Source organism: Crocuta crocuta, unplaced genomic scaffold (assembly GCF_008692635.1).
Source record: "Crocuta crocuta isolate KB4526 unplaced genomic scaffold, BGI_CrCroc_1.0 scaffold214, whole genome shotgun sequence".
Lineage (NCBI taxonomy): Eukaryota > Metazoa > Chordata > Mammalia > Carnivora > Hyaenidae > Crocuta > Crocuta crocuta.
Window position 1 is genome coordinate 110,319 of NW_027529999.1, and position 7,384 is coordinate 117,702.

At 41.6% G+C, this 7,384-nt stretch overlaps 1 pseudogene; it reads right to left on the reverse strand.

Moving 5' to 3' along the window:
- Positions 1-2,713: 2,713 nt before the first annotated feature.
- LOC144231158 (proliferating cell nuclear antigen-like) lies at positions 2,714-5,427 on the reverse strand (annotated as a pseudogene).
- Between the last annotated feature and the right edge of the window lie 1,957 nt (positions 5,428-7,384).

Here is a 7,384-nt window from a genome sequence, read left to right on the forward strand (position 1 = left end):
TGAATTTATTTTCATAAGACTATTTACGAGGGAAATAAAAATTAAATCTCACTTTGTTTCATTTAATGTATTACTCCACCTAAAATAATATCTTATTTAAACTTATTGGTTCAGGTAATATTAAGCTAGCATTTCCCTCTTTTATGTTTATGTATTTATTTTGAGAGAGCACACACAAGTGAGCAGGGAGGGGCAGAGAGAGACTGAGACCGGGCTCGATCTCAGGAACTGTAAGATCATGACCTGAGCCAAAATCAAGAGTCAAATGCTTAACCGACTGAGCCACTCAGGTGCCCCTAGGCTAGCATTCCCATAATTCATTCTGTTTATCTCCCTACTATATTGGCTACAAAATATTATACCAAGTATCACATTTTGATTTTATTACTTTGTTTTTTAATTACACAAGCAATTTGCGAATGCAGTCTTGTAAAAGGTTTAAGCAATGCAGAAGTATACATGGTTAAAAGTGCAAGTCTTCGCTTACCAAGATCGGTTTTGCTGGACCCTGATTATGTATTTCCCCAGATTTGCTCAGTGGTCTTTTCCCTCTCTGTTAATGAAGGCCCCTGAAACAATTGCCTGGTAGTAAGTACATTCCTCTGGGCTGCAGGGGGAGGCCTGTCACACTCCTAAGGCAGAGGAGAAATTGTCTCTTCGTGCTCCACTGGCTTATCCCAGAGGGGCTACCATGTGACCACTCCTGACTTCCCAAGTCGTTCACAAGCACCACCCATTCTTGCCTTGGGCCTCAGAACCACCTTTGGGGCTTATCTGTTGTCGCTAAAACAATATTCCATACAACCGACTCAACACCCATACTTGCAGCCTGGCTGGTCAGGCTGGCTCCAGAAGCGTGGGGGGAGCTGATGCCTTGGGGGTATGCTTTGTCTAGTGAAATACAAGGAGCAGATAAATTCTTCTCCCTTGCTCTCCACCATGGACGCGTGAGAGAGGCAGTAGGTTTATACAGTATCTTCGATGACCTCCCTTGAGACCAAACAATCACTGGCGCTTGCTATAAAGCTGGGCCGGCTCAGTAACACATCTACATTTTTATTTTCTCCCTTCCCTGCGTCTCTCTCTTTTGCCCCTCACTCCTGCTTCCCTAGAACTGCACTATTCCCAAAAGTGTTAGCCCATAAGCTTTTGCCCCAGGCTGTCCTTTCTAGGGAACCAAGTTAAGACACCAACCCTCTCATTCTACTTTTTTCCCCAAAGGTCACCGTTGCTAATAGTTGAACATGTAGCCTCTATTAACTTACTCACAGAAGTGAAGTTTTTGTTTTACTTAGTTGTTTTATGTGCATATCATACTATACTTTTCCTCTGAGGCTTGTTTCTAACGATATGTTTTGGATATCTCTCAATGTTAGTATACAAATTCAATCTCATTTTTTCCCAGTATCATAAACATTTTCAATCGTACGACAAAGTTGGAAGAACTTTACAGTGAATGTCTGTGTACTCACCACCTAGACCCTACCATTCACATTTTCCTAGACTTGCTTTGTCTCATATCTGTCCATCCCTCTCTTCCTTCAGCCATTCATTTGCTTTTTTGATAGATTCCAAAGTAAATGGCAGACCTCAGTACACTTCTTCCTAAAAAAGTATCATACATAATAATTAATTAGAATTGAATGTTTGCATGCACATTTTCATTCAAGATAAAATTTACGTACAATGAACTGTACAAATCTTAAGTCTGCTTTGGCTGAGATTTTGAGACTTCAAACACCTGTGTAATCAAAACCTCTATGAAGACATAGAACATTATCATCACCCAGCAAATTCCCTCTTGCTCCCTTCCAGGTCAATTCCTGACCCTAATCTTCTATAGCCAAACTTTCTTCCAATTTTATTCCATCAAAGTTTAGTTTTACCTGTTGTAGAATTTCATATAAATGGAATTGTTAAATGTGTTCTTTTGTGTAAGGATTGTTTTCACTTGGCATAATGTTTTTGAGATTTATCCATATTGTTACATGCAGTAGTAAGTGGTTCTTTATATTATTGAATGGTATTCCACTATATGAATATACAAGAGTGTATATATTTGTTCTCCTATTGATGGGCCCTTGATCTGTCTCCAGGCTTTGGCTTTTATGAATATGCACATTTTTGTACATCTTTTCTATGGCACATAACTTTTTTGAGGTTTGAAATTCAAATAACTTTTATTTAAATTGAAAAAATTCTTTTAAAAAAATGTTTAATTATTCTGAGAGAGAGAGAGGAGGGAGAGAGCTGACACATGTGTGAGCGAAGGAGAGGCAGAGAGAGAAAATCCTAAGTAGGCTCTGCCCTGGCAGCATAGAGCCCCACACAGGGCTAGACCTCACAAACCCTGAGCCCGTGACCTGAGCTGAAATCAAGAGTCGGATGCTTAAGCGACTGAGCCACCCAGTTGCCCCTAAATTGAAAAAAAATTCTTAAAACTACATTCAGAGTCAAAACTCGTTTGCTATGAAAATCATGCGTATTTCTAGGTAAGACAGAAATATCTCTAGGTTAACAAGATCAGATTGGACTTTGGACTGTTCTTTAAACAGATTGTAAGGAATGGAGGAAAAATAGGACATTTACAGAAAATATCTACAGATGCACTCAGCGGTACAAATTTGGTGACAGAAGAGACTTTAAGTACATGTTGGCATCTGGGACGTATTCGCAAAGGGCTTAATTTTATTTTCTTAGATTTTAAGAATGCCTATGATCCTTCTTCATCCTTGGTCTTGGGAGCCAAAAAGTACTTTAAATCTCCCATATCAGCAGTTTTATACTCTACACCAAGGGATACATCGCAATCATACTGAGTGTCACTGTGGGAGACAGTGGAGTGGCTTTGTAAAGAAGTTCAGGGACCAGTGCAAAAAGAAGTTGGCCCAACTAGCTCATTCATCTCTAGGGTAACAGCTTCCTCCTCTTTATCGACATCACTTGTTTGTGACAACTTAGTATTTTTATTTCCTAGTACTCCGCCTTTTGCACAGGAATTTACAACAGCGTCTCCAATATGACTGAGATCTCCCCATATATGTGCAAATTCACCAGAAGGCATATTTGCTAAACAACTATACCCCTGTTCTGGAATTCCAGGTTGTTCAACACCTAAAGCCATTAATTACCTTCATTTCATAGTCTGAAACCTTTTCTTTTATATTTTTTTTTAAATGTTTGTTTATTTTTGAGAGAAAGAGAGAGAGACAAAGTGTGAGCCGGGGACGGTCAGAGAGAGAAGGAGACACAGAATCCCAAGCAGGCTCCAGGCTCTGAGCTCGCTGTCAGCACAGAGCGCGATGCAGGGCTGGAACTCACCAACTGCGAGATCAAGATCAGATCCAAAGTCGGAGGCCCAAACTCACTGAGCTCCCCAGGCGCCGGGACACTTTTTCTTGATTTGGAGGTTCAAATACTAGTGTCCGCATGATTTTCAGCTCTTAGTGTAATGATGTCTTCGTTGCCGGCACATTTTAGTATTTTGGACGTGGTGGTGAGGCTCACATCCATGGCCAACCTGCGGTGGCTCCGACACGTGTGGAAGCCCACACGCAGGAGCTGCACCAGGGAGACGTAGGAGGAGTCTGTGCTCGGCCGATTTACCCGCTCCCGCTTCTGTCCCAGCTGACCTCCTTGAGAAGATCCTTAAGCACCTCTAGCACCTTCTTCAGGATGGAGCCCTGAAGCGCCTGGAACGTGGTGGCAGAGTCCCAAAGAAATGGCTACAGGCGGAGGTAAAGGAGGAAGTCGTAGCAGGCTTCGTGTCACTGGATAGAGCGAGCGGGTGAACACAGGAGTGAAAGCCTGAGACCCAGGAAGATGACTGCACATAAATTCCAATTTCTCTTTGGGTAAATTCCTACGAATAGAATTGCTGGTTCCTAGGGTAGGTGTATGTTTAGTTTTACAAGTAAATACCACACTATTTTCCAAAGTGTCTGCACCATGTTACACTTCCACAAACAATGTACCAGAGTGCCAATCACTCCCGCTCCTTGCCAACATTTAGTATTGTCAGTTTTATTTCTGTTAAACATTGTGGTGGGTGTGTAGAGGCATGTCATTGTGGTGAGCTCAGTTTTAAAAACTTTTTAAATGTTTATTTTTGAGAGAGAGCACGGGAGAGTGAGCAGGGGAGGGGCAGAGAGAAAGACAGAGAGGGCGATAGGCTCCAGGTTACAGGCGAAGGTGCAGCTGTCAGCACAGAACCCAAGGTGGGGCTCAAACTCACAAACTCTGAGATCCACCTGAGTGGAAGATGGAGGCTTAACCACTGAGCCGCACAGACACGCCCCTCCCCCCTTTTAATCTCATTGTTTTTAAGTGCTGCATAGTATTTCATGGTATATATACACCATAACTTTATTGACCATTCCCCTAACCATGGTCGTTAAAGTTGTTTCCAACTTTTTCTGATACAAACAATGATGCATGAACAGGTATCCACTCATATGTCCAATTAGTAATGTAATGTGCCCACTTGGCTGGGCTGAATTACACTTCCCAGAATGTCCTTTCTTCTGTTTCCTTTAGAGTGGGCCATGCGGGGGGGTGGGGGGAGGCGCGCCTGGGTGGCTCAGTCGGTTAAGCGTCCAACTTCAGCTCAGGTCATGATCTCACGGTTCGTGGGTTCGAGCCCCGCATCGGGCTCTGTGCTGGCAGCTAGCTCAGAGTCTGGAGCCTGTTTCAGATTCTGTATCTCCCTCTCTCTGACCCTCCCCTGCTCACGCTGTCTCTCTCTCTCTCTCTCAGAAATAAATAAAAACATTTTTAAAAATCTATAGAGCGGGCCATAGGGGAGATACGGGGGATATCTGGAGGGCAGAAGGAAAGCCAGGGCCATTTTCTAGTTCATACACATAGTTGGTGGTCTGCCGACTTACCTCCTTGGAGGTGAAGCAGCAGCTGGACTTGAACTTCTTGACCTTCCCCTGGGTCCTCCATCAGCTTCTGCAACTCCTGACCCAAGCGCTTGTGTTTTGCTCTGTGACAAAGGGCCCTAGTTTCTGGGGACATTTACATCAGTAAGACCGGAAGCGGTGAAAACCCGGCATGGGTTCTAGTCCGTTCCTACAGGGTGCTAGCTCTTCCTTGTGGTTCAGCCTGCTTCTGATCCCCCCATTTACATCTATCTTCCCTTCCCCATGGCTTTCCCACATTCCTGTAAAAGAGCTTTCCTAGAATAAGAGGTGCTAGGTCAAAGGGTGTGCATATTTAAATTGCTGACATAGTGACAAATTGCCCTTCAAAAAGCTACCAATTTGCACTCTCATAAATAGTGCGTGAGGGTGTTCATTTTCCTGCAGCTTCATCAGAACTAGATATTATGAATCATTTTAATTGTCGCCAATCTGGTTGGTTAAAAAAAATAATAACCATCTATGATTTTGATTTGTATCCCTACTTACCAGTGAGGCTGAACATCTTTGCATATGCTGTTGGGTATTTTATTTATTTCTTCTTCTAAAATTCCTCCACAGTCTTTTATTTTATATTGAGATATTTGGGCTTCTTTTAAAGAGTTCTTCATGTATTTTTGATATTAATCTTTTTTCTTTGCCAAATAAGTGACTCCAACCTTTCTTATCTTTTGTTTATAATCTCTTTCACTCTACAAAAGATTTCGTTTGATGTAGTGAAACCTACCATCCTATGGTCTCTGGGCTTTATGCTCTTCCTTAGAAAAGATTTTCTCACGTCAAGATTATAAAATATTATCCTTTATTGTCCTTTAATACTTTCATATCTATCTCGTTATGTTTAGAATTCTGATCCATCTACGTTTTATTTTAATGTGTAGGGTCTAATTTTTTTCCAACAAGTTATCCAGTTGTCCCAATGATGCTTATATAATAAATCATCTTTACCTTCTGGGTTTGAAAAGCCACTTTTATCAGATATTAAACTTATGTATAGTCAAGAGTCTTTTTCTGGTTGTGGTATTCTGTTCCATTCATCTATTATCCATCGATGTGGTAATACCATACTGCTTTTAATGACTGTAGCTTTGTATTATAGTTTACAGCATTAATTTTATTGATTTTTTTTTAGGGGGGATGCAAGTGATCAAGGGGCAGAAAGAGAAAGGGAGAGAGAGAAATAATCCCACAAGGGGCAAAGAGAGAGGGAGAGAGAGAGAACCCCAAGAGGGCGAGAGAGAGAGAGAAGGAGACAGAGGGAGAGAGCGAGAGAAGCGGAGCTCAGTCCAAGTGGGGCTCATGTTTTATTTTGTTTTTTTTTTTATCTGAAGCGAGGCTTAAACTCACAGACCATGACATGACTTGAGCTGAAGTGAGATGCTTAACCAGCTGAGCCACTAGGCACCCTACAGCATTCATTTTAAATGGAATAACCTTTTTATTAAGGCTTAATAAGGTACATTTCTGTCTCATGTACCATTTTGGTACTCATTGTTACCCTAAAATTAAAATGTATAATTTCAGTGGCACCTGGTTGGCTCAGTTAGTTAAGTGTCCAAGGCTCAGGTCATGATCTCAATAAATACACATTTTTTAAAAATTATAATTTCAGCAAAGCAACCTTGTACAAAAGCACCAAGAAAATGTTTATTATTGTCATTACTTCTCTGCAGTCAATCATCTTTGGTTTATTGCCCAAATTGTGTTTTCCTACTAGTCTACAATGAATGGGTTTAAGACTAAAGTCCCTTATGATGTGGGTTTTCTAGGAAGCAGATGCTGAGACAGAATTGGGAATATAAAAGAATTGATGGGGAGTAAAGCCTGTGAAGGAAAGGAACGGAAGCATTGGGAACCTCTGGAGTGGTCATTGCTGGGTGGAGGAGTCCTGTGTTTTGGCCAGGCTTCTGGAAAGCTGAAGCAGTTGCAGGCACTAAGAGTCGGAGGCTGTCAACAACTTCTTTCATGAAGGAAGACCTCTGTGGCACATCTCTCCCTGTCTGCCACATCGCCTTTCTCAGCCCCGTGGTAGTGAACATGGGGAGGTCTTTTAGTCATTCAACAAACACTGAGTAAGCACTTTCTGTGTAACAGGCACTGAGCTAGGTACTTAGTGCTACAGAGAAGACTGGAATATTTTCAGTGAGTTCTTTTTCTCAAATGAATCTCATTCCCCGCAGAGGTAGCTCACCATCCAGAAAAAGAAAAGCTAGCGCTATGTGTGGAGTATTGTTTAAATTCATGAACTTTTATTCATTTCATAACATAAGATGAAATATGCTAAACGCAAAACATTCAAAAGCTCTAGAACCTAGCACAAGATCTGGCAAACAGCGGGCATTGAACAAGTATTGTTGACTGAAAGCCTGTGAGAATTCAGAGGAGGGAAAAATCTTTTTTTTCTGGGGAGTAGGCGTTTGTCACCTATCAACCAGTCAACAATAAAATGTTTAAAAGTAAGT